This window comes from Cebus imitator, unplaced genomic scaffold, assembly GCF_001604975.1.
Source record: "Cebus imitator isolate Cc_AM_T3 unplaced genomic scaffold, Cebus_imitator-1.0 Scaffold8, whole genome shotgun sequence".
Classification (NCBI taxonomy): domain Eukaryota; kingdom Metazoa; phylum Chordata; class Mammalia; order Primates; family Cebidae; genus Cebus; species Cebus imitator.
In genome coordinates, this window is record NW_016107323.1 from 11153870 (window position 1) to 11165783 (window position 11914).

The 11914-nt window shown below is 43.6% G+C and overlaps 1 pseudogene; it reads left to right on the plus strand.

The window, feature by feature from the left end:
- The first annotated feature begins 396 nt into the window (after window positions 1-396).
- Window positions 397-1501, plus strand: LOC108314513 (annotated as a pseudogene).
- The last annotated feature ends 10413 nt before the right edge of the window (window positions 1502-11914 follow it).

An 11914-nucleotide genomic window follows, 5' to 3' on the forward strand; every position in this document is an offset into this window, starting at 1 on the left:
CAGAGCCTTGAAAAGTCTCCAGGCTGCTCACAAAGGCCACCATATCAACTCACATGGTGGTCTAATTGATTCAGAATGAGCTGGAGACATTCATAAGGTAATGTGGCTTCCATCACTTTGAATATTTAAAATTTTTTTTAGTTTGTTTTTATTTGGGGTGAGGGAGGAGAAAGGAAGGAAATAGCGGGTAAGAGAAAAGGGCTGGAGAACAGGTGACCTTTTTGTTTTTATTTTTTCCTCAAACAGCAATTACTGTGGGTCTGATGCCAGGCTCACCTGAAGGATACATCTTGAATTTTTAACAGCATCCAGGAGGATTTTTCTTTTGACAAATCACATGCACCACCACGTCAGGTGGAAAGGGTCTGGCCATGTGGCTCAAGTGTCCAGGTGGAGATGAATGTGTGGCTCCTGCAGGCCTGGGTTCACCCAGGAACGGCTTGGCAAGGGGGATGTGTGGGGACAGAGAGGGCTTGCCCCAGGCCCACAAGCAGCCGCTTGCAGCGGGAAAAGGAAAAGCAGACAAGAAGCTCAGGTAGGAAACGCCCGGAACTGCCGGGTGGGCCGCCCCTCGGTAAGGGACTCCAGAATCGTGAAAAGCAGGAAAGCCAGGATTTCAGAGCTACTGAAAAAGTTTATTCTCCAGATGAGCACCAAGGAGCTAAGAATGCTGTTTCCTCAGGAAAACGTGGAATAAATGGTAATAAAGATTCAGATACCTTCAGAAAGAAAGAAATCTCTCTACACAGATGAGTTATCCAAACCTGGAAAAATAAAAGAACAGCAATGACTACTCCAAACTTAAAATAAGCTTCATGAAGCTTCTTAAAGGAAATGGAGTCCATCGAGCAATATATTAAGAGGAAAAAAACATTTTGAAGAATACAATTCCATCAGTGAACTGAAGCAGCAGCCCATCAATAAGGGAGGAGTCATGACTCCAGTACCTCCAAAAGGAAGACTTTCTGTGGCTTCTACTCCCATCAGCCAACGACGCTCGCAAGGCCAGTCCTATGGCCCTGCATGTCACAGTAACTTGGGTCTGAAGGGGTCACTCAAACACTATCTCTGCAGCTAAAACAGGTGTCAGGTTTTCAGCTGGCTCCTAAAGATAATGAGCATAAGCGTTCACTGACCAAGACTCCAGCCAGAAGGTCTGCACATGTGACCATGTCTGGGAATACCCCAAAAGTTATTACTCCATTCAAGTTGACAACTGAGGCAATGCAGACTCCAGTCTCGAAAAAGAAACCAGTGTTTGATCTTAAAGCAAGTTGGTCTCATCCCCTCAACTATGAGCCACACAAAGGAAAGCTAAAACCATGGGGGCACTCTAAATAATTATCTGAATGGACATGTCAACAGAATTAATTTCCACAAGAAAACTTACAAACAACCGTCTCCAGAAAAAGGAAGAGCAACAGAAGAAACATGAGCAAGAACGAAAGGAGAGGCAAAGCTTTTGGGAGTGCAAAGGGGCCTCATTTTGGCTGAAGATTAGTAATTTTTTAACATCTTGTAAATATTCCTGCATTCAACTATTTTTCCTTTTGTTTTTTGCTTTCTTCCCCACTTTCGTCATGAGATCTTTTTCTGCTAACTGTTCATATTCTATGTCATGTCCATGGTTCTTCATGTGCTACAATCTCTGAAGAGACATTAAAGCTCAAATTCTTGGGGGGGGGGTTAAAAAAAAAAACCATACAGACTCATTTTGGTAAGGTTAGCATGAGATGTTCCTTGTCAGGAGATGGCATCAGCATTGCAAAGACAGTGTTACAGCACATACCAATATCATTTTCATAGGAACTCAGACAATGCCTATAGCTTCCTAGTTGCTGAAATAACTAGGAAGCTTGTTTCTGCCCCTTTCCCATACCACTTCACCTAAAGTAGGGTGATTGGTAAGTCAAAGGCTACTGGAAAGCCACAATTTAAGCAGTTAAAGGTTAAAGCTCTATGGTAACTTGAAGTCTCAGAACTATATTAGGATAAATCCCAGTGGCTACAGACAGCATGTACTGTGAGCCAACATTACTTTCATCAACAGAAATTCAAAGGAAGGTCTAAGTTTCTGTGAAGTCATCTTTAATCCCAAAATTATCTTTCTAGACCTGAGGCTAACAAGACCACATTTGGCTGAGTCCATACGTATGTTGGTTAAACATGCATCTGAAAATTGAGCCTGAACAAGTTGAAGGACATGTAGCTGCATTTGAAAGCAAACCCCATAAAGAATATCCCATCAGATGCCAGCTACAAGGTGTTTGTAGGGGAAATTAAACCCTTTTTCAGGGGAATTGAGTCCACAAAGATACCACGGAGAAGTTTAGCATGTTAAGATTAGAACTTGGGTTCAAGGCATACATCTCTCTCATGGGACTAAGTTGACTGACCCATGCACAGGCCAGGGACTGGGGCAGGCAGCATCCATGCTGGCGTAAGCACCACATGAGACTAGCATAGGTCCCTCAGACTGCATAGTACTTAGGTGAACACACTTCAAGAGTCGCAGGGCTGCTGGAGACTAGAAGCACAGGCACACCCTCATGGCTGTATACCGCAGGTATGGGTCGGCACACCAAGATAGCATCTCACCCAGCATGGGGACTTTTCTGCTCACCTAGGTAGCCAATGTGTCCCACAGCTCTGAAGGCTGCAGAGCACTGGGTGGCCTCTTGGCTAATATGGCCACCAATCATGGTTAGCTACAGATTCTTTGAGGCATGTTTGCCAACTTGTGGGGCAGTCTGGGGTGCAGTAGGCTATAGGGGCGCAGTTCTTATCTCCAGCCCTGGGCATACCATTTAGTGCTAATGCCTTTCAGAGGATCATACACCAAGGGAAAAACTTGGCCCCTTCTTGCAGCTGGTGAAAGTAAGGCCCTGCTAATGAAGCCCTGCTTCACAATCTTTTTTCCATAAGAATGAGCCCAGCTGGGCCTTCAAGTATGAGAAAAGGTGCTCCCTTGCAGTGAAAAGGCAGAAACAAACTTTATTCTCTTCGAGTCATTCTAACTTTAGAAAGTTAGACAAGTTGTGCACTTGGTCATTCTGAGCTCAGAGGGTCTTTTCAGATGGTCGTAGTACTTCCGGATGTATTCATTTGAATATATAAAGATGGTTCCAGTTTTAAACAGACAAGTTTTGCTTTTTGGTGGTCATGTACAATTCAGTATGTTACAGCTTGGCCTTCAGAGATACTAGCACCTTAACATGGGACTGAGAAACTAACAGTCTTACTGTAAAAACTGATCATTTTTATATCTACCTCAACCAATTGGAGTTCTAGAAAATTCTAGAGGCCATGGACTCACATGATACAGGTTGTTGGGCAAGCTAGCCAATACAGCCAGACCAGGGTTAAAGTTCTGGAGCTCTATATCCAACTAAATAGCAGGCTCACGGACACATTGAGAATAGATGCCCAAAGCCCCCATAATAAAGACTTAACCAACATGAAGTTTGAGTGCACAGGAATTTGACCTTAGGTCCCATCCATTGAGCTCATCCCTAAAACCTATCCCAGAGTAACTAGATTTGACACCACTTGGCTCCTCATGAAGAGTCATAACACTTTTGGAGGTATGCCACTTTGACCAAATTGGGAAATCAAGTAGAGGTTATTTGAAGGTGTTTCTAACCCATGTTCAGTCCTAGGGTCATCCTATATACTTGAGTAGCCCAGGTTTCGGTGTCATTACAGATAAACATCTCAGGGCAGACCAGAACCATCAGATGATCACCTCCTGCTGCCTTTACCCTTTTACATTTGTCACAGTTCTTTGATTAGGTGAGGCAGCAGGCCAGGTCGCTTTCAAATACTTCTTGAAGCTGGAAAAGACAAAAACCAGATGCAGACTTCCCATGAGGCTGACCCTCAACGACAGAAAATCAGGCTGGTCACATCATGGGCTCTCAGTATTGAGACTTAAGCCCTAATAACTAGAAAATATGATTCAAGGGAGCAGTCACTTTTCCTGCAATAGTACACTACACTCTTCTCAGCAGGTTGCTATTTAATATAAAGCCATGTTTCTATTGTATCAAGTTTCCAACTAGAGTCTCTAGCTCTATTCCTCCTATTCCTATGTGATGTTATCTAGGGGTCTAGGAACCATGGGTGTGAGTTGGGCTGGCTCATTACATTCTCTTCCAGAAAACTGCTAGCCGAATTGGTGCTTCCCACCCCTGCATGCTTAGGTTAAGTAAAAGGTCCTAGTTCTAGAACAAGGTAGGAGAGATTTCCAATACAAACTAAGGGCATTTGAGGTCAGATTCAAAGTGACCAAGCACATACAGGCTGGGCAACCTAAAAAGCTGCATAAGCTACAACTGAGTGCTGACATGATACAAGTTGAAAATTTTACATCTGACTCCATGTGTCAGGTTGAAATACAGGCACACCGTTTGTGTTCCAAGGGGGAAAAAAAGACCCTCCCAGCCTCTTTAGCTGCGATACGTCTTTTCTGCATATGAAGATTCCCCCATACAAGCATGCCACAAAGGGTAATAAGATGGCACGTGTGCAGGCTGGGCATACCAATGGCAGGTTTCCCATGATGCCCTATGCTGTCTTAGATTATTCTAAGCTCTGGTATAGAGATACTGTTGGAAGAGTCAAGTCCTATAGACAGCCTTGTGGATAACAGCGATAAAAAGGCAGGATGTATGTTTAGCTGTAGCACAGAGTCAAGCTGCAGGAAAACCTGAACAGCAGAGTGGGAAGCATGTTAAAGAGTATAGTATCGACCACCATATGGAATGATCACGTGACCTGAAGAGAAAAAGCTAATGAAGTTCATGCTGAAAGCAGTGAATAGTAGAAAAACATTAAAGCTGTAAGTGAAGGTAATTGTGGTCAAGAGTAGATTGTCAGCATGGCAGTGAACACATGTTACTCAATGCTGTGCTAATTATCAGACAAGCCGAGATCACAAAGCCCCAGAGTGGGCTGGATTGAAAATTAGAGGAAACTGAATATTCAACAGGCTGGGAACAGTTTTTTTAATACAATAAATATTCAAAAGTTTATTCATATGAATTTCTATAATATGAAAGTTAGCATTCCTCAAATTCTCTAGAACCAAATCATGAGCTACAGGTTGGATAGATGGAGTGATAGAGGGGGGCTGGGGAGGGATAGCATTAGGAGAAATACCTAACAGATGACGGGGTGACAGATGTAGAAAACCCACCATAGCAAGCCACCATGGCACATGTATAACTATATAACAAACCTGTACGTTCTGAAGTTTTAAAGATATGGCAGTAAGTTTTCAAAAATTTGTGGCAGTAAAGACATCTGATCACGAAGCAGTGAAGAAATTCATTAGTCATTCTGCCAAGGTCAGTTCTTGTGAAAGTCTGATGCCAGGACAGCTCAATGATGCTGACAAAATACTGTTTTAGCATTATTGCCACTGAAAGACTGACCACAGCTGATGGGAAAGCCTACAGAAATTGAGGATGCCAAGAACAGTAACTATGCTGGGATGTGCTAATGAAAACAGCGTAAACTTGTCATGATAGGCAATAGCTTGTGTCCTTACTGTTTAAGACATTTCCTAGAAGTCCAATCATTGTGCTAACAAAAGGGCATAATTTAGGGATATCTTCCCCAGTTTGTTATTTTGTACCAGTAACTCATCCTCACTGCAGGGAAGCTAGACTGGATGACAACAGCCAGATTGTTATTCCTTGATAACTGTTAATTTTCCAGCTGAAGTTGTTAAAATAGTGTTTATGCCATGCACTTTCACAACGCAATTGCATTAATTCAGCCACATGACTAGGATAGCCTTAGACCAAGAGTAAAACATTTTGAACAGCATGCTAGCAGCTGTTAACAGAGGCAGGGTGTAGGTTTTCAAAAGGAACCCAGCATAGCAGATGCTCACATGCTGTTGGTGCTTGGAACAGTGATTAATATGTGCCTGAACATACACCTTCGGACTGCAATTACATTCAGTGATGAACAAGGTAATAACTTTGAAGGGTTTTCATGAGAAAAATGACCTTTACATATGAAATGTGTAACTTCGGAGTCCATTAGTAAGCTGGAAGAAACAGATGTTCTTTTTTTTTAAAATAGTGAAGCTCCAGATTATTGCCAGGGAAATAGTGGAAATGGTTCTGAATCAAGGTGGTTGTGGTAACAGCAGTAATACCTACAGATGACACGTTATAAGTGTGCGATGAACTTAAGGACAACAGTTTTCTTTAATTGCACTTTAGGTTCTGGAGTACATGTGCAGATCATGCAGGATTGTTGCATAAGCACACACATGGCAATGTGGTTTGCTACCTCCATCCCCCATCACCTACATCTGGCATTTCTCCCCATGTTATCCCTCCCGACCTCCCCACCCCTACACTCCGATGTCCCTCCCTTGGCCCCCACCCAACAGATCCCAGTGTGTGTAATGCTCCCCTTCCTATGTCCCTGTGTTCTCATTGTTCAACACATGCCTGAGTGAGAACATGGGGTTTGATTTTCTGTTCTTGCATCAGTTTGCTGAAAATGGTGGTTTCCAGATTCATTCATGTCCCTACAAAGGACATGAACTCATTTTTTATGGCTGCATAGTATTCTGTGGTGTATGTACCACATTTTCCTTGTCCTGTCTATCATCAGTGGGCATTTGGGTTGGTTCCAGGTCTTTGCTATTGTAAACAGTGCCACTATGAACATACATGTGCACTTGTCTTTATAATAGAAGGATTTATAATCCTTTGGGTATATATGCAGTAATGGGATTGCTGGGTCAAATGGAATTTCTATTTCTAGGTCTTTGAGGAATCACCACACTGTCTTCCACAATGGTTGAACTAGTTTACACTCCCACCAACAGTGTAAGTGTTCCTATTTCTCCACATCCTCTCCAGCATCTGTTGTCTCCAGGTTTAATGATGGCCATTCTAACTGGTGTGAGATGACATCCCAATGTGGTTTTGATTTGCATTTCTTTAATCAGTGATGATCATTTTTTCATGTTTGTTGGCCTCATGTCTTTTTGAATAGTGTCTATTCATATCCTTTTCCCACTTTTGGATAGGTTTTCTTGTAAATGTTTTAGTTCTTTGTAGATTCTGGATATTAGCCCTTTCTCAGATGGGTATATTGCAAAAATTCTCATGTTGGTTGCCTGTTCACTAATGATTGTTTCTTTTGCTATACAGAAGATCTGGGGTTTAATTAGGTCCCATTTGTCTATTTTGGCTTTTGTTGCCAATACTTTTGGTGTTTTAGTCATGAAATCCTTGCCTATGCCTATGTCCTGAATGGCTTTGCCTAGGTTTTCTTCCAGGGTTTTTATGGTGTTGTCTTATGCTTAAGTCTTTAATCCATTCTGGAGTTAATTTTTGTGTAAGCTGTCAGGAAGAGGTCCAGTTTCAGTTTTCTGCACACTGCTAGCCAGTTTTCCCAACACCATTTAGTAAACAGGGGATCCTTTCCCCATTGCTTGTTTTTGTCAGGTTTGTCAAAGATCAGATGGTTGTAGATGTGTAGCGTTGCCTCCAGGGCCTCTGTTCTGTTCAATTGGTCTATCTGTTTTGGTACCAGTAACATGCTGTTTTGATTACTGTAGCCTTGTAGTATAGTTTGAAATCAGGTAGCATGATGCCTCTGGCTTTCTTTTTGCTTAGGATTGCCTTGACTATGCGGGCTTTTGGTTCCATATGAAGTTTAAGGTGTTTTTTTCCTGTTCTGTGAAGGTCATTGGTAGCTTGATGGGGATAGCATTGAACCTATGCATTACTTTGGGCAGTATGGCCATTTTCATGATATCGCTTCTTCCTAACCATGAGCATGGAATGTTTCTCCATCTGTTTGCTTCCTCTTATTTCCTTGAGCAGTGGTTTGTAGTTCTCCTTGAAGAGGTCCTTTACATCCTTAGTTGTAGTCCTAGGTATGTTATTCTTTGTAGCAATTATGAATGGGAGTTTGCTCGTGATTTGGCTCCGTTAGTCTGTTATTGGTGTATAGATATGCTTACGATTTCTGCACATTGATTTTGTATCCGAGACTGCTGAAGTTGCTTATCAGTTTAAGGAGATTTTGGGCTGAGATGACAGGGTCTTCTAAATATCCAATCATGTCTGCAAATAGAGAAAATTTGACCTCCTCTTTTCCTAATTGAATACCCTTTATATTTTTTTTCTTGCCTAATTGCTCTAGCTAGAACTTCCAAGGCTATTTTGAATAGGAGTGGTGACAGAGGGCCTCCTTGTCTAGTAACTGATTTCAAAGGGAATACTTCGTTTTTGCCCATTTGTGGCCATAGATACACTTCAGATAAACCATATCACTGGGGTAATACTGCATATAAAGATATTTAACCTTTTCCACACTGACCCAGTTCCTTTCAAGACAATGCTGCCTCCCAAGGACAAAATGTTCTAAAGGCATATAGAGATAACCCAAGTAGAAGTCCTTTCTGAAAGCAGAACTGTTTAATTGCATCACTTCTATATGGACCTGGGAAGTGCACCTTCAGCTCTGTCTTTCCTTCTGGGTTCCTATAAAGGCTGGGACTATTTTCTGCATATAGAGACTCCACAGGGTAACAAATTCCAGCCGGGATTCTGCTCCTTCAAAGCCTCTCATTCTAGGAAAGGGAAACGTGGGCCCCTTTCCTGCTAGCTGGTGAGGCCTAGACATTGCCCCCTGTCCTGCTCATCTGCCTGCTCTGGGAAAGGCTCAGCTGGGCCTTGGGTTTTAATCAGAGGGGTGCTTTGCCACAAGAATATGCCATCACCTTTTAGTGTCCACACAAAAAAAAAAAAAAAAAAAAAAAAAAAAAAAAAAAAAAAAAAAAAAAAAAAAAAGCCCGCAAAACAACAGTCTCCCTCTGTTGCCCAGGCTGGAGTGTAGTGGCACAATCTCGGATCACTGGAAACTTTGCCTCCTGGGTTCAAGTGATTCTCCTGCCTCAGCCTCATGAGCAGTTGAGATCACAGACATGTACCACCAAGCCCAGCTAACTTTTGTATTTTTAGTAGTGCTGGGTTTTGCCATGTTGGCCAGGTTGGTCTCGAACTCCCGATCCCAAAGAGACCCATCTGGCTTGGCCTCCCAAAGTGGTGGGATTGTGGGCATGAGCCACTGCGCCTGGCCTATGCTGATATTTTTGAACATGTCTTTGTGTTTTAGAGATGGGGTCTCACTACACTGCCCAGGCTGGTCTCAAATTCCTGGTCTTGAGTGATCCTCTCACCTCAATCTCTTAAAGCACTGATCACAGGCATGAGCCACCATATCCAGCCTATTTGTTTCTAAGAAACACTAAGGCATACCTTGGGCAATTTCAAGGTATGGTTTTTAGGTGGGGGAAGTCATTTTAATGTCTTCTTGACCACAGTAGTGTCATTACTTTGGTACTCATGAAGGCATTAGAGTGTCCATCCAAACCTATTTTAGACAACCAGAGCATATCATGCCACATGGCTCCAACCTAAGTCCAAGAGACATTGACTACTCCTGAGATTCTGTAGGATAGCACAGAACAAAAACCTTTGAGGACTCAACTGTTGCGATTTCCTATTCATGGTTGAAAAGGTTACAGCATCTAATTCTGAGTTCTTTATGACAACTCATGACTGCCATTCCTCGAATGCTGCTGATAATGTCCAGGTGCACAAGAGCAGTTAGGTCTTGTCTATGTCTTCTATGTGGAGACTCAGAAGGCCCCATTCAGGAAGGGCTGGTGTCATCTTGGGTCAAAACATTCTTTCCAAGCCTCTCATCTACAGGCCAACTCCGATTCATGCTCAACTCCTAAGAACTTATCTAGAACAAGAATTCACTGATCAAGACCGATGTCTCTGAAACTCGAAATGGACGAACTGAATGAAGTTCTGCACTGCATTCTCTATTAAGATATCTTAGGGTGGGGAGATGCACCCATTTAGCCCACGGCTGTTCCTCCTGCAGCTCTACAACGTGGCCCAACCCGTAAGTGAGGGGTCAGGTCCAGCCTTGGAGTGGCAGGAAGGAAATTGCATTTCTCAGAGAACTGGTAAAAAGCCTTCTGCAGCTTGTCCCAATGATCCTAGTGGTACCAAAGTGAAAGTGAGAAGATTACAAAGTTGAAGAGTAATTGAGTCTAGATACTCTCAGCGTAAGAACGGAAAAGGCTCCTGCACATGATGTTAAAGACCATCTGAAGTTAGCCAGGCATAGGTATGTGCGCACCTGCAGTCTCAGCTACTCAAGAGGCTGAAGTGAGAATGACTTGAGCCTGGGAGGTTGAGGCTGCAATGAACATACCACTGCATTCCAGCCTGGGCAACAGAGACCCTGCCTAAAAACAAACACGCCACACTAAAGTACCACGGAATGGGAAGGTATCCGAAGGTGAGAGGAAATCCAACCTGCTCCAGGAAAGCAGAGCAGATGGCAGTGGGTTCAGAAAGGGTGACCTGCAGTCTAGGACACAACCCGGGCCCACTCCACCGACCTGGCTCTGACATTCATGGCAAATGTGGTAAGACTCCAGTTAGAAAGGTATGTTAAAACCAAGTCCACGTCATTGTTGCCTCTCAGAGCCCAAGTAATAGAAGTAGAGTCCCAAATGTTACTTTCGACTCTGCTAACTGTCAAGATGGAGAACAGTCTTGCTTAGTTCAAAGGCAGAGCAATAGAAGCTACAGGGGGGAAAAAAAAGGTGAAGCACAGGCTTCAGCCAGAGGTAGTGGGAGCTGGCAGACATCCTCAGCCACCAAATCGAGATGCTCAGCCCCTTTGAGGCAGTAACTGAACCCTTTAAGGATCAATACAAGATGTTCACCATGGCCCTGGACACCAGGCATGAACTGCCTGAGACTGAGCCACCTGGAGGAAGATGGGCAGCAGTTCTTAGGTATCTTCCCAAAGCAGGTTCAGCTGCCCTCGAGTTTGTTTCTAAGAGCTCTCACAGGTCATCTAAGTTTTGCTCGAGACTATTCCATTAGATCATCACTCCCTGAAATCCATAGGTAAGACAACCCCCCACCCCCTGCAGAGCTCCCCACTGGATTTGTCTGAAGCAGAATGCAACAGTCCTCCCAGATCCCAAAGGATGTTGCTGGATCGACGGCTTAAGTGACTTTTGAAATTTTCCAAAGATTTTATATATACAGTTATCAAAAAGGAGTGACTACACATTCACAGAAGGCAAGGTCAGGACCTTTGTCAGAAGATGACCTGGACAAGGTTAGGTGGATCCAAGAATGATACCAAGAACTGCGGGCTTATGGGCACAGAGGAACTTTAAGCAGCTTGGGTGCCAAAGTACAGCCACAGTTCCAGCTGTTGTGATAGCTTTTGGTTCTGTCAGTTGCATACTTCTGTCGTTTGTGTTGAAGTGACTATTAAAACTAAACGTTGAAGGTAAGTGATAATGGAAAGCTTTGAATGAGACTGTTTTTGACTCAATCACCAATTTCTGTTCAACTCCCAACATGATGGCTCAATCTTGCCGAGTTACTAAGATTCTCACCCATTGAGTCTTGCCTATCAAATTGTGCCCCCCGAGTGTTAAGTTCTCAGCAGTAGCTTGAACTCAAGGCTGGGTCTACCATTGCTTAGTGTGACCATGAGGACATTCATCCCTAGATCAGTTATCGAACCAGGGTATTTCCCTGACCTGTTTGTGGGACGCACGACAGGGGTGTGCCTTATTTACTCAGCCTGCTCCTCTCAAGTCCTTGATGGAGGGAGCACACAAGTGAACAAGGTGGGAACTGGAGTGCAGGAGCACTGGAATTGATTGGCCGCTTTGGTGCCAGTAAGATCAAGCTCCACTTACTCAGACCCACGGCATTCCACCCCTCATGGGAGGGAGAGTGCAGGTGAGTGGGTGTAAGGGCCAGAGCAAGCACTTTTGAGTACTGGCAGAAGCTAACTTTGTGCAGGCTCTGCGGGAGCATCC